This window comes from Chiloscyllium punctatum, chromosome 37 (assembly GCF_047496795.1).
Source record: "Chiloscyllium punctatum isolate Juve2018m chromosome 37, sChiPun1.3, whole genome shotgun sequence".
NCBI lineage: Eukaryota > Metazoa > Chordata > Chondrichthyes > Orectolobiformes > Hemiscylliidae > Chiloscyllium > Chiloscyllium punctatum.
In genome coordinates, this window is record NC_092775.1 from 19,978,640 (window position 1) to 20,005,176 (window position 26,537).

Genomic DNA, 26,537 nt, shown 5'->3' on the forward strand with positions numbered 1-26,537 from the left:
TCCTAGGGAGTGCTGCTGAACAAAGAGACCTTGGAGTGCAGGTTCATAGCTCCTTGAAAGTGGAGTCACAGGTAGATAGGATAGTGAAGAAGGTGTCTAGTATGCTTTCCTTTATTGGTCAGAGTACTGAGTACAGGAGTTGGGAGGTCATGTTACACCTCCCAACTCCTGTACTCAGTACTCTGACTAATAAAGGAAGTGGCTGTACAGGACATTGGTTAGGCCACTGTTGGAATATTGCGTGCAATTCTGGTCTTCCTATCAGAAAGATGTTGTGAAACTTGAAAGGGTTGAGAAAAGATTTACAAGGATGTTGCCAGGGTTGGAGGATTTGAGCTATAGGGAGAGGCTGAACAGGCTGGGACTGTTTCCCTGGAGTGTCAGAGGCTGAGGGGTGACCTTATAGAGGTTTACAAAATTATGAGAGGCATGGATAGGATAAATAGGCAAAGTCTTTTCCCTGGGACCGGGGAGTCCAGAACTAGAGGGCATAGGTTTAGGGTGAGAGCGGAAAGATATAAAAGGGACCTAAGGGACAACTTTTTCACACAGAGGGTGGTACGTGCATGGAATGAGCTGCCAGAGGAAGTGGTGATGGCTCGTACAATTGCAACATTTAAGAGGCATTTGGATGGTATATCAATAGGAAGGATTTGGAGGGATATGGGCCGGGTGCTGGCAGGTGGGACTAGATTGGGTTGGGATATCTGGTCGGCATGGACAGATTGGACCAAAGGGTCTGTTTCCATGCTGTACATCTATGACTCTTGTAGTCATTGGAACCAGGTGGAAATTGTTGACTATGAGGTACTTAATTGGGGTTGTTAACCTGGGTCAATCAGGAGGCATTCGCTGACCAATATTAACTGGGGATTTAGCCCGGGTGTCCTTGGAGAAGGAGCACGCGGGTGTCCACTGACACCCTGGAGTCGTGACTGGCCACTCGAGTGTTTCCTTCCCTTCTGGAGAGATTGGACCATCTTGTGACTGTGCGAGGACTGTTCCTGTTGCTGCTTAAAAGAAAAGAAAAAAAAAGAAAAAAAAAATTAACTGGGGATTTAGGATCTGTTCAGTCAAGGCACTGGTTGACCATAGCCATTATACTGTGTACAACTAAATAAAACGGACTTGGTAAAACTGGCCTCTGCAATTATTTCATCTCTTCTTGACATTTTCTTGAGGCCTACATTTTCAGGGGCTTTTTATTTGGTTTTCAGGGGTTCCTTTTTCAATTTATATGTAAAGTGATGCAGACGTGCCAACTTCTTTATTTATGCTGAACTATAAAGTAATTGGACTTTCACAGAAGCAGAATTGGAAGAATTCATCAATCACCTCAATAATTTTCAACCCACCATCAAACATAAAACCACAACACACAAGGGAAGCATTAATTTCTTAGAGTACTTAACTTGGGATAATAGGTATAAATCATAGTCATAGAAATATACAGCACAGAAACACCCCCTTCAGTCCAACTTGTCCATGCTGACCAGATATCCTAAATAAACCTAGTCCCATTTGCAAGCACTTGCCCCATATCTCTCTAAACCCTTTCTATTCATATACTCATCCAGATGCCTTTTAAATGCTGTAATTGTACTAGCCTCCACCACTTCCTCTGGCAGCTCATTCCATACAGCACCACCCTCTGTGTCAAAATGTTGTCCCTGAGATCCCTTTAAATCTTCCTCCCCTCACCTGAAACCTATGTCCTCTAGTTTTGGAGTCCTCCACCCATTGGAAAATACCTTGTCTATTTACCCTATCCATGCCCCTCATGATTTTATAAACCTCTATAAGGTCACCACTCAGCCTCTGAAGCTCCAGGGGAAAATGCCCCAGTCTCTTCAGTCTCTCCCTATAGCTTAAACCCTTCAAGGAGAATATGAGGACTGCAGATGCTGGAGATCAGAGTTGAGAATGTGATGCTGGAAAAGCACAGCAGGTCAGGCAGCATCCAAGGAGTGGGAGAATTGATGTTTCTGGCATAAACATGATGAAGGGCTTATGCCAGAAACGTCGAATCTCCAGCTCCTCGGATGCTGCCTGACCTGCTGTGCTTTTCCAGCGCCACACTCTGACACTTAAACCCTCCAACCCTGGCAACAACCTTGTCAGTCTTTTCTAAACACCTTCAAGTTTCACAACAGCCTTTCTATAACAGATAGACATTTAAATTGACTGACACACTTTTTTACACGCAAAAAACCATCACCCTAAACACACTTTCCTTAGCTTGGTGAGGTCATGGCTATTGCATTTACATCATAAATGCAACAAACTGGAAGATTTAAACTGAAATGTTACCACATGTTCTTAGTCTATCTTCGATCTTAATCTTCGATTTTAATTTAATAATTGACACAGTGTTCATTACAATTGAAACATCTACTATGTCATTGGGTATATTGCATTGTTAGAACTGTCTTAGGTTGTTGATATCCAGAGTAATGACGAACCAGGGAAAAGTCCAATAATTTACGGGGATGTGTAATATCCCTTCTGTAATCTGGCATATTAATTACTTACCAGTTATGTATAATCTAATTAGAGTCATAGAGATGTACAGCATGGAAACAGACCCTTTGGTCCAACTTGTCCATGCTGACCAGATATCCCAACCCAATCTAATCCCACCTGTAGGCACCTGGCCCATATCTCTCCAAACCCTTCCTATTCATATTTCCATCCAGATACCTTTTAAATGTTGCAATGGTACCAGCCTCCATCACTTCCTCTGGCTGCTCATTCCATACATGCACCATTCTCTGCAGGAAAAGGTGCCCCTTAGGTGTCTTTTGTATCTTTCTCCTCTCACCCTAAACTCTAGCTCTGGACTCCCCCACCCCAGGGAAAATTCCTTGTCTATTTACTCTACCAATGCTCCTCATGATTTTATAAACCTCGATAAGGTCACCCCTCAGCCTCTGACTCTCCAGGGAAAACAGCCCAGCCTGTTCAGCCTCTCCCTATAGCTCAAATCCTCCAACCCTGGTAACATCCTTGTACATCTTTTCTGAACCCTTTCAAGTTTCACAACATCTTTCCGATAGGAAGGAAGCCAGAATTGCATGCAATATTCCAAAAGTAGCTGAACCAATGTCCTGTACAGGTGTAACATGACCTCCCAACTCCTGTACTCAGTACTCTGAGTAATAAAGGAAAGCATACCAAACGCCGCCTTCTCTGTCCAATCTACCTGCGACTTCAGTTTCAAGGAGCTGTGAACCTGCACTCCAAGGTCTCTTTGTTAAGCAACACTCCCTCGGACCTTACCATTAAGTGTATATGTCGTGCTAAGATGTACTTTCCCAAAATGCAGCACCTTGCATTTATCTGAGTTAAACTTCATCTGCCTCTTCTAAGCTCATTGGCCCACCTCATAGAGTCATAGAGTCATAGAAATGTACGGCATGGAAACAGACCCTTTGGTCCAACCCGTCCATGCCGACCAGATATCCCAACCCAATCTAGTCCCACCTGCCAGCACCCGGCCCATATATTTGGATTATAGTGTGTTTGCTACAGTAAAAGTATAAACTGTGGAATCCTGTCCTATGATCCTTGGAGTTTGTCGTTAGGAATTTCACAACACTTTTTAAATCACAAGTAATTACGAAGTTAGCATACCATTAAAATTACATTTCTTTCAAGAAGGTTTAACATTTTCAAGAACTTTTACAGAAAGCATAATAGAGTAAAACATTTTTTTTAGTTTTTCATTGTTTGTTTAGGGATTGCATTGTGCAGCATCCTCACTAACACAACCTTTGGAGGCATATGGAATCAATGACAATACCTTCAGGATTTCTGTATTATTCTGCTAATGGAAAATCTGAAATATATTATTCTTTTATTCAGCAAATATTGACAACTTAGTTGACCTAGTTAATCTTGGCAATGTAGCAAATTATCTGAATTGTTTGTTTGGAATATTTTTCCTTTACAGAGTCTTCAAAATGCGTGGGTGTAACATGCTTGAATATTATAAATACCTTTTCTCTAATTAACTGTTCATCTATATATCTCACTCATATAAAATTACAGATAATTAAATTGTTTGTCTGAATATCTCAATCTTTGAAGATTTCTGCTTTGCTCCATCGTGTGTTCAAGATATCACATTGACTCATTATAACCTTAACACCTGATACGTTTTTAAAAACACTAATTAGTTTTGCTGAATATTAATAAAAGCTAATTTAATCCATTGCAAGTTGAATTACAGAATCTGTGCTTTGAAGATCCATATATTTAATCACTAGAAAATCAATCATCTTTGTTCCTTTTGTTAAAAAAAACAAATGCATAATTTTAAATCCAACTCATGAAAACTCAAGGGTAAGGCAATAATTCATGAAAGGAAATGAACACAAAACCCACCAAATCTGCTTCTTGTGGTTTATCCATGGAGGACATTATGTAAAATGTACCCTTTGTGAGGATTGTTTGTCTTTTGGGGCTGCATGTTGTTTCCTAATCAGACGTGATTCTTAACCAATGCATCCTGATGGTTCCCTTGACCAATGCCAGGGGAATAAATTTATCTGAAGAGATGTAAGAAGAGATCCAACTTTGATCTGCAAATAGACTCTTGGAAACACTAATCTCCAGGGACAGGTGGGTTTTGCAAGTTTTTAACTCAGTTACAATGGGGGCAGAATCCTCTGGGCATGGTGAGGTTGTCAGTGAGAGACTGGCAGTGTATGACGCTTCAGCTCCAGAGCAGTATGGCTGGCCATGTTTGATCACATGACATTGACTAAAATGGACAGCAGAGGAATAGGGCTGCAAGCCGGCTCTTGCTCAGGATCCATTCGGTCTCCATCTCCTTTCCTTTGTTGTTTTACTTTTGCTTCTGCTCTTTTCTTTCACTTTGTTTTCCTTTTCTTTTAGTCTTTTTTTCTTCTTTTATGTGGCGGGTTTGGCAACAGCACCAATGCAGCAGTGAGAGCATGCCGCAAGCAGAGTGGCAGACCTGTCTTCTCCCGGTGAAAGGAGGTAGTGACAATGAGGATGTTCTCTCATCATGTGGGGCCTGTTGTAGCAAGGTCATTCTCCCGGCGTTTGGAGCCGATGGCAGCAGCAGCAGCAGCAAGTGAGTTCTCCTGCCAATCGGGGCCTGTGGCAGTGGTGGCGAGATTGTTCTCCCAGTGTTCGGGGCCAGGTGGCAACAGCAGCAAAGCTCCTCCATCAATCAGGGATGGGAGCACCAGCGGCAGCTACCTCTTCTAGATGGCACACTGGCAAGTCCCGAAGGGGGACTCACGGTTGAGTGGTGGCCTGGCCTGACAGCAGAGCCAGGGATTCTTGGTTGCGGGGCAAGTGTGTTTTCAGCAGCATTAGCAAACTGGGTCCAGTGGTGAAGAGATGGCAAGTAAAATGGGGCAGTTCCTTCATTGGTGGGTCCGGCGTAGATAGTGACGAGGCAGTGGAGGTCTTACTTAAGGCTAGGTGCCAGCATGGACTGGGTCGGAAAGACTGATATTCTGAACTTTTTACTTCTTTATCTTCTAATTTATTTATATGACCTATAATGCTGGATTATTTATTCCTTTACTGTTCTAAATTTTTTTGTTTGCTAAGAATTTGATCTTAAATTTGTGTACCTAGGTCCCTGTGTCCCAAAAATGGTGCTGTAAGGCGGCGACTGTTAACTTTTCACTGTATTATTTGAGTACATGTGATGATAAAAATATTCAACTCAAGACTGTAAGAAACATGATCCTAGCTGAGGCGGAGACCACAGAACCTGTAAGTGAGGACGGTGAGCACGCAGTAATGAAGAATCCAGAGTTTGTCAGCATCAGTGAGGATGCTTCAGTCTAGTTCACATTTGGATATATAAAGGAGTAATACCTGAAACATTGAGTGGAAACTTCCAGACTAAGTTTACAAGTGAGCTATGTTTTCCACAGGGTGTTTAACCTGATTCATAAGTGCTTATGTTACTCAGGAATCTGTGCATGGATATTGTAGTATTGAAATATCCAACAGTTATTTGTTAGAATTAAGTATTATGTGCAAACCTTATGTCCCAGAGGTACATAAGTGCCTGGGCTCATATTAAACTATTAGGCTATAACAGAGGGATAGTGAAGAAGTGGTACAAAGAACAAAGAAAATTACAGCACATGAACAGGCCCTTCAGCTCTGCAAGCCTGCGCCGATCCATATCCTCTATCTAAACCTGTTGTCTATTTTCTAAGGATCTGCATCCCTCTGCTCCCTGCCCATTCATGTATCATTCTAGATGTATCTCAAATTATGCTATCATGCCCACCTCTACTGGCAACGCAATCCAGGCACTCAACACCCTCGGTGTAAAGAACTTTTTACACATATCTCCCTTAAACTTTTCCCCTCTCACTTTGAACTCCTGACCTCTAGTAATTGAATCCCCCTACTCTGGGAAAAAGCTTCTTGCTATCCACCCTGTCTACAGCTCTCATGATTTTGCAGATCTCAATCAGGGCCTCCTTCAACCTCCATCTTTCCAATGAAAATAATCCTAATCTACTCAACCTCTCTTCATAGCTAGTGCCCTCCATACCAAGCAACATCCTGGTAAATCTCCTCGATACCCTCTCCAAAGTATCCACATCCTTTTGGTAATGTGGTGACCAGAACCGTACTCAGTATTCCAAATATGTCCGAATCAAAGTCCTATCCAACTGTAACATGACCTGCCAACTCTTGTACTCAAAACCCCATCCAATGCAAGAAAGCATGCCATATGCCTTCTTGACCACTTTATTGGCATGCGTTGCCACCTTCAGGGTACAATGGACGTGAACACTCAGATGTCTCTTTACATCAATTTTCCCCACGACTTTTCCATTTACTGTATCGTTCACTCTTGAATTGGATCTTCCAAAATACATTACCTCGCATTTGTCCAGATTGAACTCCATCTGCCATTCCTCTGCCCAACTCTCCAATCTACTTACTGCTGTATTCTCCGACAATCCCCTTCACTATCTGCTACTTCATCAATCTTAGTGCCATCTGCAAACTTGCTAATCAGATCATCTATACTTTCCGCCAGATAATTTATATATATCATAAACAATAGTGGTCCCAGCACAGATCCCTGTGGAACACCACTGGTCACAGTTCTCCATTTTGAGAAACTCCTTTCCGCGACCACTGTCTGTCTCCTGTTACTTTATCCATCTTGCTAGTACACCCTGGACCCCATCTGACTTTACTTTCTGCATCAGCCTACGATCAATTGCCTTTCTGAAGTCCATGTACATGACAACCACAGCCCTTCCCTTCTCAATCAACTTTGTCACTTCCTCAAAGAATTCTATTAAGTTGCTAAGACATGACTTTCCCTGCATGAAACCATGTTGCCTATCACTGATAAGCCCATTTTCTTCCAAATGGGAATAGATTTTAATCCCTAAGTATCTTCTCCAGCAGCTTCCCTACCACAAACATCAGGCTCATCTGTCTATAACTACTTGGATTATTCCTGTTATCCTTCCTAAACAAGGAGACAACATTAGCAGTTTTCGAGTCCTCCGGGACCTCACCTGTGTTCAAGGATGCTGCAAAGATATCTGTTACGGTCCCAGCTATTTCCTCTTTTGCCTCCCTCAGTAATTTGGGATAGATCCCATCTGGACCTGGGGACTTGTCCACTTTAATGCCTTTTAGAATATCCAACACTTCCTCCCTTCGTATGCTGACATGACCTAGAGTAATCAAACATCCATTCCTAACCTCAACATCTGTCATGTCCCTCTCCTCAGTGAATACTGATGCAAAGTACTCATTAAGAATCTCGTCCATTTTATCTGACTCCACACATAACTTTCCTCCTTTGTCCTTGATTGGGCCAACCCTTTCTCTAGTTCCCTCTTGCTTCTTATATATGAATAAAAGGCCTTAGATTTTTACTTAACCCTGTTTGCGAAAGATATTTCATGACCCTTTTTATCCCTCTTAATTCTTCGTTTCAGATTGGTCCTACATTCTCGATGTTCTTCTAAAGCTTTGTCCATCTTCAGTCGCCTAGACCTTATGTATGCTTCCTTTTCCCTCTTAGCTAGTCTCACAATTTCACCTGCCATCTATGGTTCTCTAATCTTGCTATTTCTATCCCTTGTTTTCACAGGAACATGTCTCTCTAGCACTCTAATGAATCCTCTTCAAAAGTCTCTCATATATCAAATATGGATTTACCTTCAAACAGCTGCTCCCAATCTACATTTCCCAGCTCCTGCTGAATTTTGGTATAGTTGGCCTTCCCCCAAATTAGCACTCTTCCTTTATGACCACACTCGTCTTTGTTCATGAGTATTCTAAAACTTACCGAATTATTAGAATACTTACAGTGTGGAAACAGGCCCTTTAGCCCAACAAGTCCACTCCGACCCACATTTACCCTACATTTCCCCTACATTTACCCCTTCACCTAACACTATGGGCAATTTATCATGGCCAATTTACCTAAACTGCACATTTTTGGATTGTGGGAAGAAACTGGAGCACCTGGAGAAAACCCATGCAGACACGGGGAGAATGTGCAAACTCCACACAGAGAGTCACCTGAGGCAGGAATTGAACCCGGGTCTCTGGCGCTGTGAGGCAGCAGTGCTAACCACTGTGCCACCATGCCGCCCCACTATTATAATCACTATTCCCAAAGTAGTCCCCAACTGAAACTTCAACCACCAGGCCGAGTTTGTTCCCCAACACCAGGTCCAGTATGGCCCCTCCCCAAGTTGGACTATTTTCATACTGCTCTAGAAAACCGTCCTGGATGCTCCTGACAAATTCTGCTCCATATAGACCTCTAACATTAAGTGAATCCCAATCAATGTTGGGAAAACATTGCCCTGTTTCTGAGCTCTGTCCATATTGCCTCACTGCTTGAGTCCTCCATAGTGCCCTCCTTCAGTACAGCTGTAATATCCTCTCTGACCAGTAATGCAATTCCTCCACCCCTTTTACCTTCCTCTCTATCCTGCCTGAAGCATCGATATCCTGGGATCTTTAGTTACCAATCATGCCCTTCCCTCAACCAAGTCTCAGTAATAGCAATAACATCATAGTCCTTGGTACTAATCCAAGCCCTAAGTTTATCTGCCTTACCTAATATACTTGTTGCATTAAAACAAGTGCACCTCAGAGCTCCAGTCCCTTTGCGTTCATCATCTGCTCTCTGCCTACTCTTACCCTTAGTCATGCTGACTTCATTAAGTAGTTCCTTACAAGCTTTAGTTACTACCTCCTTACTGTCCACTAACCTCCTCATTTGGTTCCCCTCTCCTTGTCACCTTAGTTAGCAAAAGCACCCCCAAGGACATTGGTTCCAGTCTGGCCCAGTTGTAGACCATCCAATAAGTAATAATCCCACCTCTCCCAGACCCAGTCTCAATGTCCCTAAAATCTGAGCCTCACCCTCCTGTACCATCTCTCAAGCCACGCATTCATACTGCCTATTCTTTCATTTCTTCTCTGACTCACATGTGGCACTGGCAGCAATCCTGAGATTACTACCTCTGAGGTCCTACTTTTTAACTTGGCTCCTAACTCCCTAAATTCTGTTTGTAGGACCTCACCCTTACAATTGAATCCCCTATGACTATAGTACTTCCACTCTTTTTCCCACCCTTCTGTATAGCAGAGCCAGCCACGGTGCCATGAACCTGGCTACTGCTGCCTTCCCCTGGTGAGCCATCTCCCCAACAGTATCCAAAACAGTTTATCTGTTTTGGAGGGAGATGACCGCAGGGGACATCTGCACTGCCTTCTTACTCTCTCTCTGCCTTTTGGTCACCCATTCCCTTTCTCCCTCAGCAATCCTAATCTGCAGTGTGACCAATTCATAAACGTGCTACCCACGAACTCCTCAACATCGCGGATGCTCCAAAATGAGTCCATCTGCAGCTCCAGAATCATCATGTGGTCTAACAGGAGTTGCAGCTGGACACAGTTCCTGCATGTGAAGGAGTCAGACCCATCAGCCGTGTCCCTGAGCTCCCACATTGAACACGAGGAGTATAACATGGGCCTTAGATCTCCTGCCATTTTAGTCTTAAGGTTAACTTAATCTTAACTTAGATAAATGAAAAAGGAAAGACAAGAAAAGTTTGCACCAATCACACGATAAAAAAAATAGAAAAGCCTTACCTTATCAACACACCACAGAGTCTTATTTTTGGTTAGAGGAAAAGGCTCAGGGGGAGACACGGATTCAGCTGCTGCCCAAATATATCGGTTCACTCACCTTCCCAGAGTGCAATTTGACTGCTCCCACTCAGCCCCTTGCACTCACTGCTGCTGTAAATGAAGTCCACCGATGCTCGAACTAAGTCCTTTTAAGGGGAAGACCAGCCCCCGGTCCTTGCTGTCACTGCTCCCACTGCTGCTGCAAATGAATATTTTCCTTTATTGGTCAGAGTATTGAGTATAGGAATTAGGAGGTCATGTTGTAGCTCTACAGGACGTTGGTGAGGCCACTTTTGGAATATTATGTGCAATTCTGGTCTCCCTCCTATCGGAAAGATGTTGTGAAACTTGAAAGGGTTCAGAAAAGATTTACAAGGGTTGCCAGGGTTGGAGGATTTGAGTTATAGAGAGAACCTGAATAGGCTGGGGCTGTTTTCCTTGGAGCGTCAGAGGCTGAGGGGTGACCTTATACAGGTTTATAAAATCATAAGGTCATTTTCCTGAGGTGGGGGAGGCCAAAACTAGAGGGTGAGGGGGAAGAAGTTAAAAGGGACCTGAGGGGCAACTTTTTCACAGAGAGGGTGGTGTGTGTATGAAATGAGCTGCCAGAGGAAGTGGTGGAGGCAGGTACATTTAAAAGGCATCTGAATGGGTATATGAAGTGGAAGGGTTAGAGGGATATGGGCCAAGGGCTGGCAAATGGGACTAGATTAGGTTAGGATATCTGGTTGGCATGGACGAGTTGGGCAAAGGTACAATACTGCTGTTACTGTTTCTGATAACTTTCCCTTTCTGCATTTTTTTCAAATGGAAAGGAAATGAATTGTAATATTCTTTAATTATCATCTTCCAGAATGATGTACATGCTGTACATCTCTATGACTCTATAACAGAGGATCATATTCCACTAGAGTACTGTGCTTCAAGTGATCCAAGATAAGTTGGGGTATGAAGTTGGTGTGTGAGATTTTTATACCCTCAGGTCACCTAGTATGATACAGTAAAGTTGCCTTGAGTATGTCTCTTAAAGGCATTTTGAATACTGATTGTGAGACATAGCACAACAGTTTGAGAGTGACAGAATTTGTAAGGGAAAAATGCAGATTGAAGATTAGAAGTTCCAACAGTTCTCTCAGCATTCAGACACTTGATTGGTCGCCAATGAGTCTTTTACTGGAATTGTGATCTTGGATGAGGAAGTCCCAGCCTCCAAGAGCTACTGGCCAATGAGAGGTCAGCAGCTGCAGAACTCAACAATGCTGTGGCTGAGGCTATGGTTGTGGCTAGTACAACACCCCCTGGACTTCCAGGATGGAGAATAACTCAGGTTGAGAAAAGAGATGTGGATTTCATGGAGTTGGGGATTGTACTGAGAGTGAGGTAGGGGACTCAGAAACAAGGGCGGCTCTCAGCAGCTAATATCTCCTCATCCTGGGTCTAGTCCTTCAATTTGCACTGGCATAGCAGATCAAGGAAGGTTACCCCTGTCAACTAACTGAACTTCTGCCCACACAGGTTAATTATTTGGGTCAGACCACTCTTTCCATCTCACCTGATGCTGAAATAATTGCATCCCAGTTGAGAATAAACCTTTGAATGGCCATATTGATGCCATTGATGGCTGATCTAAATACACCTTTTCCATCCTTGTTAATAACAGTACAACTGACGTGAACTTAACTGGCCTTCTGAGCCAAGCCTCATGCTGGCAGTAAGGCCATTGAAATCAGGGCTTGGTGTGACCAAGTCAAAGGTATGTCAAGGGACATCTAGAACTAAGGGACAAGACAGAGCTAAGAAGGAATTTCTTCTCTTAGTGGGTTGATAATGTTCAGAATTCTCACCCTCAGTGTGCAATGCATGCTGAATTATTGAAGATTGTGACGGCTGAATTAGACAGATTTTTGATTGGCAAGAGAATCAAGGCAAATGAGTGGATTTAAGGTCATGTCAGATCAGCCTTGAGGTTTAAGGGACAGATGGCCTACCTCCTGCTCCTGCTCCTCATGTTCTTAGGATTTATTTTCAGCATCTAAATCAATAAAAATGAAGTTTGTGTGTAAGAGAATCTGTTCTGATTAGTTGCTGCAGCTTTTGTGCCTCATTCCATAATTTGAATAGAAATATTTGTGCACTATTACAACACTTATTGGGCTTCAGCTGCTTTATATGTTTAAATATCAATTCCTTTTCAAATACTTCATTCCAATACTGAGGTATTAGATTCTGATAACTTCCCCTTTCTGCATTTTTTATTTCAAATGGAAAGGAAATTAATTGTAATATTCTTTAATTATCACTTTCCAGAATGATCTTTGCCCTTTAGCATGGGGCTGTTACTGTGGATTACAGCCTTCTAACTCCTGTTGAAGTTCAACAGTCAAAAGATTTTAATTAAGGTTTTCAATTCTTTGGGAAGGAGAGGAAGACATGCCTGGGGAATGCTTTAGCTTTGAAATCAGTCTTCAGCTATTCCATGATCTCCATAAACTCTCTGGCCAGTAGAAGACTGGAGGAAGATAGAGATTTTCATGACACCTTGCCCTGAGGTATCCAGCCCATGTTGGGGCAGGCAGACAGGCAGGAATTTGGGAAAACTTCCCATTTCATTTGATGGGATTGTTAAGCAAGCGCTAAGTAAAGTTGGTAATTGGAGTTCGAGGTGGGATGTGGTGGGTAGGGGAAAAGTAAAATTGGCAGATCTCAATCTCCCACTCCTGACCTCGTGCAATAATTGTTTTTAAAGGGCCAGGATCAGAAAATAAAAATGGCTTTGTACTTTTCCTCAGCTTCTACATTGGAACTCATTGGCACTTATATCTATAATGAATATCCTCAAAAATAAAATTGATGCAAAGTAATTTACTATAATTTATCACTGCACCACTATACAGCACAGGATAAATTTTGTGAAGTTTGGAATGTAGTACCTTGCAATATAGACAAAATATTTCTAAATGTGCATATTCCAGTACCTGAGTCACTTTAATAAGGAATACATAAATCATGTGAAACTCACACTTTACCAATGAGGAAATTGCATATTATTTCAGCAATGCTCCAAACAAATTGTCATTTTTGACAGTTAAAAATATGTGATTATTCGTGAGTGCTACATTCAGCTCCCAGTCAAACTATAAATAGTACATTATCAAAGCAATCTGGAAATGTGCTTTATTTTTCCTTAGGTTATGAGTTTCTGTTGTTTCTCCTTGTTTTATCACTCCTGTAAGTTCAACACAACTTCCTCCAGGACAAGTGGACAGGAAGGTGAGAGTCATTTCACAGTTTGTATAGCCAACCATGAGGAAGTGTGTGACAATTGCTTTGATTAGACCTTGCTTTCCTATCCCCCTCTCTATTCCCTTGCCAAACATACCCAGAACTCTACATAAGAACATAAGAAATAGGAGCAGGAGTATGCCATCTGGCCCCTTGAGCCTGCTCCAATTCAATAAGATCATTGCTGCTCTTTCTTTGGACTCAGCTCCACTTACCTGCTCACTCACCACAATCCTTAATTCCTTTAGTATTCAAACATCTAACCATCTTTGTCTTAAAAGCATTCAGTGAGGTAGCCTCAACTGCTTCACTGGGCAGGAAATTCCACAGATTCACAACCCTTTGGGTAAAGAAGTTCCTCCTCAACTCAGTTCTAAATCTGCTCCGCCTTATTTTGAGACTATGCTCCCTTGTTCTAGTTTCGCCTGCCACTGGGAACAACGTCCTTGTTTCTACCTTATCTATTCCCTTCTTAATTTTATTTGTTTCTATAAGATCCCCCTTCAATCTTCTAAATCCCAATGAGTACAGTCCGAGTTGTACTGTGTAAGTGATTGCGATTTTCTGGCACCATTTGTCCTCCACTGTTCTTTGTTTGATAGAAAAATTGCTCCATTTTTATTCTTCATGGATATTCTTGCTGTTGTTCCCAGAGACTCTTAAATAAATAGATTCAATAGAATGTTTGATGTAGTGTGCCATATCTTTATGTAAATCTAAAAATCAAATTTTATAGAGTAAACATATTATAAAATAAATGGACTGTTTTCCTGTTAGTCTTGTCATTGGTACCTACTCATTACACTTGCACAGTATAACCCATTGTGTCAGGTAGTGGTTCTTGTTGACAACTTATATATGTGTAGCTAATATTTGGAATTCAGCTAAGGCAGAAGGGAAGAAAATCAAAAATCTGGATCAAAACATTATATCATGGTTTAGTGGGAGTGTTTCTTTGAAAAATTCTGTTGCTTTTTTAAAACAGTTCACAGTTCATTGACTGGTAGCGTTGGAAGACAATAAAAGCAGCACCTTCAAATGCTCAGGGCCATAAGCTAATAGAGTCATAGAGTCAAAGAGATGTACAGCATGGTAACAGACCCTTTGGTCCAACTCGTCCACGCCGACCAGATATTCCCAACTCAATCTAGTCCTACGTGAGAGCACCCGACCCACCTCCCTCCAAACCCTTCCTATTCATATACCCATCCAGATGCCTTTTAAATTGTACTAGCCTCCACACTTCCTCTCACAGCTCAGTCCATACACATACCACCCTCTGCTTGAAAAGGTTGTCCCTTAGGTCTCTTTTATATCTTTCCCCTCTCACCCTAAATGGAATTCTTGGATTTATGGCAAGAGCATACTTAATGAAAGTCAATGTAATGGCGAATCTGTGGAATAGTAGGACAATAATTTGACTCCACATTATAGGAGGAATTCTGAAGCAAAAGCTATAGCACTGAATCAGGATGGTTCTATTTGATATAAAGAAATGCAAATACAAAGTAGCGTTGAAAAGCTTGGGGCTGTCTTCATTGGAACAGAGGAGACCATGGAATGATTCAATCAATGTATTTCAATTGGGGCATTTAAGATGATGAATAATTAGATGAAACAGACTGCTTCTAGTGATTGAAGGGGGAAAAGAAAGACACAAATAGAAAAGATTTAGGTAAAATAAACTGTTCTTTGCATGGTTAGCTATCTCATTACCCTCTTTCAAAGTTAATAATCAAAATGGAGAAAGCAACAAAGTTTAAGAACATTAGATTGGTGGTGAAGGAAAGGCAACTCTAGGGATATATGAACACATCAGACACAAAGAATTATGACTGTAACTCTTGTGAAAGATAAACCCATAATTGTTGGGCCAGTTAATGGCTACTTTCTCTCTTCTAATCGGTATGAAATTTTGTATATTCTCAGAAGGTGCTAAAATTATTGTTGATAAACCCAGACATATGAGATGGTAGAACCTAACATTACCTTTATCTGCCTTGCTGCTTCGCACAAGTCAGAACACCTGCAACAAATATATCCACAAGTCAAAGGTGTAATGTACTTTTCACTTGCCTGAATGAATGCAGCACTAGCAGTAAACAAGAAGGTCAACACAAACCAATATAAGGTAAAAACAAGGACTGCAGATCCTGGAAATCAGAGTCTAGATTAGAGTGGTGCTGGAAAAGCAAAGCAGGTCAGGCAGCATCCGAGGAGTAGGAAAATCGACGTTTTGGCAAAAACCCTTCATCAGGAATAGAGGCAGAGTGCCTGCAGAGTGGAGAGATAAATGAGAGTGGGGGTGGGGAGAAATTAGCATAGAGTACAATAGGTGAATGGGGTGGGGATGGAGGTGATAGGTCAGAGAGGAGGGTGGGGGAAGGTAGCAAAGAGTACAATGGGTGAATGGGGGTGGGATGAAGGTGATAGGTCAGAGAGGAGGGTGGAGTGGATAGGTGGAAAAGAAGATAGGCAGATAGGGCAGGTCATGGGGATGGTGCTGAGCTGGAAGGTTGGAGCTGGAGTGAAGTGGGGGAAGAGGAAATGAGGAAACTGGTGAAATCCACATTGATGCCATGAGATTGAAGTGTTCCAAGGTGGAACAAACCAATATGAAGCAGCTTTGCTCAAGCATTCATGCACTCCACCGCTGGTGCATTGTGGCTGAATGATGTCTCATTGACAAGTTGCATTGCAGCAAATTGCCAAGGTTACTTCCATGGTGCATCTCACATCTTCTATTGTCTCAAAGGATAAGAATGGCTTTTGCATGAAAACATCACATCATCAAATTTGCACTCCAGCTCATACACCATTTTGGTTTGGAAATATATCCACATTCTTTCATTGGCACTGGTTCAAAATCCTGGACCAACCCATTTGGTAGCAATGAGAAAGTATCTATATCACACAGACTGCAGACAGTTCACCACCATCTTTGTAAGGAAAGTTAGGGAGGAACAGTGTTGGGCTTGCTGCGATCATTCACATCCTGTGTATGAATAAACTAAAATGTGTTTCCTAAATACTGCAATGAAGAAATAAAAGGACTAAGATTAGGTATGGAAAATAGATAGCATTCAGGTAAACACAAAAGGAACAGGGACAGAGACCAGATGTTCCAGATTTCTGCTCTCCGAAGACTATACTTGAGATTTCTGAGTAACTTCAACTGTCTCTAAACTGGGCTTGAGGGGAAAACAAATAAATCAAAAACACAGCCATCCAAATATTTTGATTTCTGAATAGCTGAATTATATTTTAGTTGTGGAACATCACTCAGCTTTAGTTGCAAAGACTTTGAGATTAACAATTAAGGTAGCAGCGACATTATTTTAATGTTGTCAGATGTTATAAGTTCCAATTTAAGCTAAATTTGTCTGCTAAATTAATTGTCTTCTATTCATATGATAATGAATTGAGCAGATGATTTTATTGGTTATGCCACCACTGGCAGAATGCTAATTGTTAATAATGAGTACATTTTAAAATGTGATTTTGAATTCATAAAAAAGAAAGGCAAAAGTAGACCATCCTGGACTATGATATCCTAGCAAGTTTTGAAATTGATTAAAGTATCAATACAATTTTGTCAATGGCCACAGTAATTCCAAAAATAATGGATTTCTTTGATGGTGGAACAGCAAAGAGGTTGCCAATTAAAATTACACAAGTGGGATGACCCTAAAAATAACTGATAAAATGTCCAACTAAAGTGAATAAGGAGAGGGGAAATGGATATATTGAATTTAATGACTATGTAACTATGTACTGCAGGCTAACAAAAAATGAGGGAATATTTGCACAAAGATAAAGTGAAAACATACACTGAATTCAGGCACAATGAAAGCCTAGATAACAAAAAATGGTCCTTCAATTTAACAAAGTTGGAGACTGCTGACAAATACGCATGAACATTTGGTTTTTATGTACCTTGGATTTCTGTATATAGCATTTAACTTTATTTAGTAATACAATGTTCTGCTGGAAAATCTAGTCAATAGTGTCACCAGTTTGCAAATCAAAACAACTTATTTAATTAACAAGTATTAATTATTAATGGCAAGGTATTACTCAGTATATATGTGTGATTTCTGGTAGTTTTGGGGTCATTGGCTATCTGGGTTTTTAACACAATCATGGAATAATAAATTATGGGGACATAAGGTTTCTTAAAGTTTGTGTCACCATTCTATTTCAGCTAGCAATCAAATCATCAAAGCACTGGTGAATGGAAATGGAAAATTTTTGTGTCAAAGGAAACTAAAGGAAAAAATACAGAATTGTAGAGGGTCTAATATTAAGTCAACAACTTCATAAGTTCCTCCAGAACCTGGAAATAACTTTAGATTTTTGGACATGGCTCTAAACTTATCAGATATATAAGAAGTAGCACTAGGAATGTATTTACTTGGGGTATTGAAAGATGAGATAATTTTACCAGAGATTTCACAAGCATATGATATATCTTTCTAAGCAATTATGCTGTTGATAGCATATATGAAGAGAGCATATGTTTTCACATGCATACTTTCAGAGCTGTCACAAACACTTAGTTCATGCCAGTTTTAAATAACCTTCAGCTACAGGGCACTGTGCTGAACTACTAATTGTTATTTATGTGTAAACATTTTTTTTTAATAAGTGGTATATTTATCATTTGAACCTGGCAAGTTAACAAATATATCCCCATCTCCTTCTATATCTTCCTCCTTCTTCAAAAGACGTAATGTTTTAGCTTCAACCGTTTTCTATGGTAGTGAACCAGGGGAGACAATGTGAAAATAAGGGGATGCAATTTAGCACTGAGATGATGAGAATTTGATTCACGCAAATGATTGTAAACCTTTGGAGTTCTCTTCCATAGGGCACTGTGGAAGTTCAGTTTTTCAGTATATTTAAAGTATTAGTTGATAGATGTTTGATTACCAAATGATTATCAATAGGTTATGGGGCTGGGCTGGTTAAAATGCATTGAATTGTTCAATCAGCCATGATCGTACTAAATGGCAGAGTGGGCCGAAAAGGTTGAATGGCCTACTCCTTTTTCCATGTTCCTGTTCTACTAATAGGAACTGAAAGGAATTACTAAAGGAGATAGTTTTGATGACCCAGCAGGTTATTAATGAAGGCATAAGTGAGAACTGCAGATACTGGAGATTAGAATCATGATTCGACTAATGCTGGAAATGCACAGCAGGTCAGGCAGCATCCGCGGAGCAAGAAAATCGACATTTCGGGCAAGAGCATTTCATCAGACAGTGTGCGGCCATTAGCTGCTTGTGTTCTGTACACTTGCCTGCCCCACACATTACTGAACATTCACACCAACAGATTTGCTCACAGAGGCTAGGGAAAAAGGTAGCGATGTTTGACCACGAGGGGTAATAGGACAGCAAAACTCAATGCTTTATGAATGTCTTGTTCATCTTCCTTCCACAAACTACAGCAGGCTCTCAACATAGACATCGGTCCATGTTACATTCTCTGTGGGCACAAAGTTAGGCACCATGTTGGCACAGTTACATTTAAGGTAAGACAGAGAACGTGATACTTCATATACAATGCGCTTTCACCTGTGTCACTAAAGTGCCCTCTTGTTTCTTTCCCTCCTGCTACTTCGCAGTATTGTCCCTTGTTCTGTAGTATGGAGTGGAGTGAGCTTGTTTGACAGTGGAGCCTATTGGCCCTGGAAGTTTGGTCAGGTGACCCAGGAGGCATTCGTGTCTGCATAGCCCAAATGTGGGGAGGTCTTCTTCCCAGCAGCAAGTGGACCTATTTTGGTTTGAAATTCTGAGTCAAAGTAAAGGTTTAGACCACCTCAGGAGTGTCTGTGGAGGAGATGTTTGGAGGGGGTCAGAGGAGGCTGGATACGTTCTGACATTGTGTTGCCTCTTTATGAGGAAGACACACCTGAGATTCTCTGTTTCTATTGCCACCATGCCTTTGGTCATGAAGACCAATGCTTTGGTCACTGGGCCACTGATATGTGTGCAACTCCAGCGGATCCTGAAGCTGCTAGACCTAAATCGCCATGGCAGCTGCAAACCTGTCTGTGAAAGCACATGCTGTGTCCTCTACAGTTCCAATGGACCACTGCCTCCCACACACTTTTGTACTACTGCTGTTCCTCCCTGTACATGTGGACAAAGTTCCTGATTTAATTTGATAGATTTATTGTCCCATGTATCTTGCTACAAAATACAGTATAGTGTCACCACTCTCCAGCACCATCTTAAAACACAGAAAAATAAATCAAAACATAGAATATAAAGGCAGAAAATTGAAGAAGTAAAGATTGTTGAACTGACAGGGTCCTCTCCTGCTGGGTGCTGAGCAGGAGACTGGTCTTCCAAGTGATAGTGGCCTAGGCTGTTTCTTCCTTGGCAAGGAGCAGAAATATTACAGTGAAGCACTCATCAAACTATTCTCCAAACCACCTAAACATGACATTCCCCAAAAGGTGTCAGTATCAGAGCTGGTGGGGGTTGCAGGAGGCAGCCTTGCCAATGCTTCTTTATCTTCCTCAGTACTCTCACCCTCGGAGGTAGAGAAGGTTGTTTCTGGTGAGGCTAGGACCATTTTTGAATACGTCTTGGATCTACAGTACAAATAGTGGTTCCTTCTATCCACTGTGCTTGCTACATCCTCAATGAACTCCAATAAATTTGTCAGTCATGTTTCTCCTCTTTACAAAACCATGTAACTCTGCCTAAATTTATTATGATTTTCTAAATGTCCTGCTACTACTTCCTTAATAGATTCTAGCATTTTCCAAAGTCTGAATTTAAACCAACTGCCCAATAATATATTGTTTTCAATCATTCTTCTTTCCTGAATGAAAATGTTACATTTCCAGTTTTCCAAACTGTTGAGGTCTTTCCCAAATCTAGGATATTTTGCAATATTGAAATTGATGTATTCATAGACCAAGGCAGTAATGAGGTCTGACTGGCAATTAAATGCCTACCAAAGTTACCTCCATGGAGATAGTGGAATCCTACTGATACCTGCAAGACAAAGATGACAGAAGGCATCACAGCCAATGGTTTGAACAGGTGTACAATGAATGAGATTGACAGTAGATTTAATATGAGATTTACAGTGCAATGGGGAGTTGTCTTATTCAGTTGATAGGACAAGTATGTTTTAGCATTCCCATTGAAACAGTCCTGATCTTCTCCTGTGAGGATAGGATTCTCTAACAATAGGAGGTGAGGATCTTAACGTCAGGCCCCCTTCTACCTCTCTGGGCCTTGTCTGCCCTATTGTGGGCTGTCTTCTCATGAAATGAGGCAAAGAGAGAGATTGAGGGAGTTGAAAGTGAAAGGCACAGTTGTTAGTGCTGTTGCAGTTAGCCTAAAGGTGGTGAGGTAAACCAGATGAAGTCAGTAGGCAGCAAAGAGGCCATACAGGGTTAGTGATTTGGGGAATTGGGATGAAACAAGTGAATGAGGGAAGGTGTGAATGGCAGTGATGAGAGTGGTATAGCTTGTGCCTTGGTGGGAGGTAAGTGTAGTCACAGAGATAGAGTAAGTGAGGTAACAGAATGAAGGGATTAACACATACCCTGGTAGAGCAGAGAATGCAACTGGCCTTCTTTTAACACTGATGGCCATTCCTCTGTACTGTAGAGGTAGCACAGACTCCAGTGATGACCTTGGACCTGATTGCCAGGGTGTGGTGGTTTGGCCTTCTCTGCCAGTCCTCTGGGGAGAGGATGCTCCTCCTCTGCACCACACCATCCACAAGGACCTCCAGGTTCCTGTTGGAGAATTGCAGTGCCATCCTCCTCTTCTCCAAACTCATCTGGGTGAATGGGCATCACCACATAGGGCAGCTTTAGGACCAGTGCTCAAACAGGTGCACTGAGGACTTTTACATATGGCACAGGTGCCAGGGATGCTGGTCTTTTGGCAGATATCTGATGATGGTGAGTTCTTTCAAGAATGGCATGTGATAAAATGGGGCCAGAATCAGGCGAAACAGTGCCATAGGGATGGGGTATGTAGCTAAAGAGTCAATTTTGGTACAATTCAGCATGAGATCTCACAAAGCCTTATGGTGTGAAACCTTGTGAAAAACTTCAACCCAAAGAATCGATAGAAGAACATGAACTTTCAGTGTGTATGCACAAATTTATAACTGAAGTCTTATGTAGGGAAAATGTGAGGTTATGAGCTTTGACAGAAGAATAGAGGAGCTAATATTATTTAAATGGGGAAAGAATGAAGCAAGCTGCAAGAGAGAGAGATTTGAGGGCCCTCATGCATGACTCAAAAAAAGCTAGTATTCAGGTTCATTAGGCATAAGGAAGGCAAATGCACTATTCACAGAAAAATCACACAAGTATTATGGTACAGAAAGAGGCCATTTGGCCTTCTGTTAGCCATTATTTCAAAGGGAATGAAGTACAAAAACAGGGAAGTCTTGCAAAAAGTATATAAGGCAGTAGTCAGACCAAACTAAGAATACTGTGAACAATTGTAATCCCCTTAACTAAAGAAGATAAGATGTTGACATTAGAGGCAGCCTAAAGAAGATTCATTGGGTTGCTTCTGGTGATGGAGGTATTTTCATATGAGGAGAGGTTGAGTAGGTTGGTCTTGTACTCATTGGAGTTCAGAAAAATTAGCAGATGTGACATCCAGTAAAATGCTGTACACACTTGATTTCATACATCCAGTGTAGAACTCTTAATTTGACTATGATAAATTTAGGAAGTACCTGATTTTGATATATGCGATAGCAAGAGTGGAAATTTTAATAAGTAAGACTGCTTACCTGCCAGTAGATGTTGCTATTTCACATGATTAGACAATAGTAGAAAATGATCAGTGTGTAATACTGTATTGCAGTGGTTAAATAATGCACTCTCATGTTGAGTAAAATATTTTATGGAAACCTTAACTCACTACTATCAAGTTCTGCTTCATGCACTTATCATTGTGGGATGAAAGTGGGAAAAATAATTGTTCCTAACTAACTTGCAAATACAGTCACATTCAAATAAATTGTAATCTTCATGTGAGTTGTTTTCAAATGGGCCTTGGAGGCAAAGACAGAAATTGCTCCTAAACCACAGTAGGCTAGCCAGGACAGAAAATTATTAATGTTTAGCTATTTTTGTTTAACAAAATTGAGCAGAAGTTAGCCATGAAACTAAGGAAAAATTCAAAAATATAATTTAATTAAAATTCAGTTTGAGCTCAATACACAATCAATGTTCTAAGATCATTGTTCCAGAATCTTATTGGGGTCTGAGTGATGTGTGTTATGGTGAGACTTGTGACAGAATCAAACACAAATGTGACTTCAGGAGCAATCTATGTCATCTTTTATGCTTTCCATAAGTGAGATTCTCAGAAGGCAGCAGCTATATGCCAATCTAAAGTGACTATTTCTTAATAACTGACGTTTTTAAAATTCGCCTCATTAATATTAAGCCCAAATCTCAAATATTACCAATCTCACCAAACAAGCTAGACATTGGGAAAACTCAGCAAGGAAACCAGAGTGATGAATTCAGTTTGCCACTTGCTCCAAATGACCTCTATATTGGAAATTGGGAACCAATCTCTGAGGGCAGTCTCCATGGATAATAGCCACACACTCATTATGTCCATGGGCATTGGTATCTGACAAATGCCAGCCTTTAAGAACCCTCATGGCAGATGTCTGATCTCTTTGCAGAACACTTCTGCACTTCAATGCTGTACCTCAGTCTGCACTGGCAACTATCAGTGTAATGCTGCAGCAAGAAAATTGTGCACTCAGTGACACCCGGCACAAGATCTGGAACAGGTTGCTCTTCAATTGTTTTCATAGCATTCATTTACTTTGAGTCTACTGGTATCTCTGCCTTGGACTGCCTTACCTTGTCATTTTGCACTTTGCCCCCTGAGCCAGAGTGACAAACTCATATTACTACTGTCTTGCTATATCATTTAACATAGAACATAGAACATTACAGCGCAGTACAGGCCCTTCAGCCCTCGATGTTGCGCCACCCTGTCATACTAATCTGAAGCCTCTCCCACCTACACTACTCCATGTATGACCATATGTCTATCCAATGAAGACTTAAATGCACTTAAACTTGGCGAATCTATTACCGTTGCAGGCAAAGCATTCCATACCCTTACTACTCTCTGAGTAAAGAAACTACCTCTGACATCTGTCTTATACCTATCTCCCCTCACTTTAAAGTTGTGTCCCCTCGTGTTTGCTGACCCAAGCAAAAATCAAGAAGCTTGTCATAGATGTCCGCATGCCTCAGCCAAGTCAAGTATGATAGCCTTCGCTCGGGGAGTTCCCATAAGTCAAGAGCAGCCTTGGATATCAGTTCAGGCCCTGCTCAGGACAGTCAGAGTCAAGATCCTCTCCTTTCCTCCATCACCCATCTGGACCCTTTCAGCCCCACTGGGGCTGTCTCCCTCCTGGAAAAAGAGAGTACTTTTGGACCAGATGGAGGAGAGGTGCACCATGTGAGTGAGTAAACAACGCAGATGGCATGCAGTGTTAGTGATTTCAGGAGTTGAAGGAGACAAGAACAAGTGGACGCAATTTTGCCGGAAATAGTGAGAGTGGTAAAGCATGAGTTTTGGTAGGAGGTGGATACAGTAGCAGAGATAGAGTAAGGTATCAGGAAAAGTACAACTGCACTTACATTGGAGGAGTGCAGAAGGTCATTCACTTTCTTCCTACAATGCTTGGGCATTCCTCCAGATGACTGAAACCACTTTAACTTAGGAGCAGGTTGGTATGGTCTGGTGTTGTGGCCTTCGCTGCTAGTCCTGGGTGAGGAGGTGGTCCTACCTGTGCGCACACCATCCAGTTGAACCTGCAGGACCTTGCCCCACCAAAAGCAGGGTACCTATTTCTCCCTTGAGCGTGTCTTGACGTTTCATCCTGATGAAGGGCTCAAGCCTGAAATGTCAATTTTCCTGCTCCTCTGATGCTGCCTGACCTGCTGTGCTCTTCCAGCAACATACTGTCAACTCTGATCTCCAGCATCTGCAGATCTCACTGTCACCTATTTCTTCCTGTCTGCCACATCTGGGGCAAAGTTTGAGAGTCACACCGGTCAGATTTAGATTGACACCTATATTGACAGGGTGTACTACAGGGCTTTTAAAGATGACAAGGGCACGAGGGATGCAAATGAAATCTGCTGAATGGCTTGGTGTTCCAGGAACAGCACAGAGTTGATGAAACAGAAATCATATGTGAGAGACCCATAGCGGTGGGAAAGGTAATTAATGAGACAAGTTTGGTAAGATATGGCAAGAAATCTTGCTAGACATGGGGTCCTGGAACCCTCCAAACTCATGACAAAACTTGAATTTAGTCAAGAAACCTAAGATTCAGCCCAAAGATTTCTTGTTGTGTTAATGGAGTGACTCAAAGAAAGACCTTCGGATTTAGTACTACGTAGTCCTAGCCAGACTCAAAGTATCAGATATTTAAAGGCATTGCAACTCCTTCTGTACTTTGATTTTATTGTCTCACTTCCTCATTTCTATGATTTCAATCTGATTTATTCCAACCATTGGAGGATTTGAGCTTTAGGGAGAAGTTAAATAGGCAAGGGCTGTTTTCCCTGGAGCATCAGAGGCTGAGGGGTGACCTTATAGAGGTTTATAAAATCATAAGGGGCATGGATAGGATAAATAGATAAATTCTTTTCCCTAGGATGGGGGAGTCCAGAACTAGACGGCATAGGTTTAGGGTGAGATGGGAAAGATATAAAAGAGACCGAAAGGGCAACTTTTTCACTCAGAGGGTGGTATGTGTATGGAATGAGCTGCCAGAGGATGTGGTGGAGGCTGGTACAATTTCAACATTTAAAAGGCATCTGGATGGGTATATGAATAGGAAGGGTTTGGAGCGATATGGGCTGGGTCCTGGCAGGTGGGACTAGATTGGGCTGGGATATCTGGTCAGCATGGATTAGTTGGGCTGAAGGGTCTGTTTCGGTACTGTATATCTCTATGACTCTATGAGTCTATAACTAAGAGTGAAAGTCCACATTTATACAGTGCATTTAATTTCATCGGGCATGCCAAACACTGTACAGGCAATACTTACCCAAATAGCCCCATTAATACTGGGGTCACAAGAAGAGATCAAAAGCTGGCGTTTTTGCAACAAGTAACATCTTGCTTGAACTGCATTCCCTCTACCACCAATGTTCGGTGACAGTAGTGAGTACTGTACACAAGGGGCACTGTATTTACTTGCAAAAATTACTTTGACAACACCTGCTAAAGCAATAATTGCCATCACCTAGAAGGTCAAAAATAGCAGATAAATAGGAAGTCACTACCTGCAAATTCCCATCCAAGTCGCAAACCATTCTGACTTGGAAATACATTGCCGTTCCTTCAGGGTCACTGGGTCAAAATCCTGAAATTTGCTCTGCATTGTAGGGTATCTATACCACATGGACCACAGAGGTTCAAGAGGCTAGCTCACCTTTTCAAAGGTACTTAAGGTTGAGAAACTGTGTGCATATCAATGAAGAGAAAGAATCCACGTTGTTCTCAAGGAGTGTCTCTCGGCAAAGCTGCATGGACTGGTTTTCCCAGCTTAATTAGTTTACTAAAACGCTTGCTATTGCAATACTATGCAGGTTGGAGCAGGTTCAACCAAGAATTGTACTTGACCTTTCATATACACAGTATGCACCTCCAATTAACAAGATCATTTTCAATTTTGCAGGACAAAACTTGATATGCCTCAAAATGGTTGTATACATTGTAAGGTGAGACTGACCATGCATGTTCATTATAGTGCAGGCTTTCTCAGGGGTAACTTAAAGAGACACACATACACAAACCAGGTGAGAAGGTTCAGGACAGAGAGCTTTTTGCCTACCCACCTGCCTCTCATTACATTTGGAGAAGAAAGGAATTTGGTAGTGGAGATAGTGGCATAATGGTGGACTAGTAATCCAGAGGCCCAGGCTAATTGGGAACAAGAGTTCACACCCCAACACGACAGCTAATAGAACTTAAGTTCAATGAATAATTCCAAAATTTTATTTTAAAAATCTCAGAATG

At 41.6% G+C, this 26,537-nt stretch overlaps 1 long non-coding RNA gene across 1 annotated transcript; it reads right to left on the reverse strand.

Moving 5' to 3' along the window:
• Nucleotides 1–219: 219 nt before the first annotated feature.
• On the reverse strand, nt 220–25,904 carry LOC140463220 (uncharacterized). The gene is made up of 3 exons (XR_011954636.1): nt 25,802–25,904; nt 10,247–10,387; nt 220–1,010 (listed from the first exon to the last, which is right to left on the reverse strand). It is a non-coding gene; the product is annotated as an uncharacterized lncRNA (long non-coding RNA).
• Between the last annotated feature and the right edge of the window lie 633 nt (nt 25,905–26,537).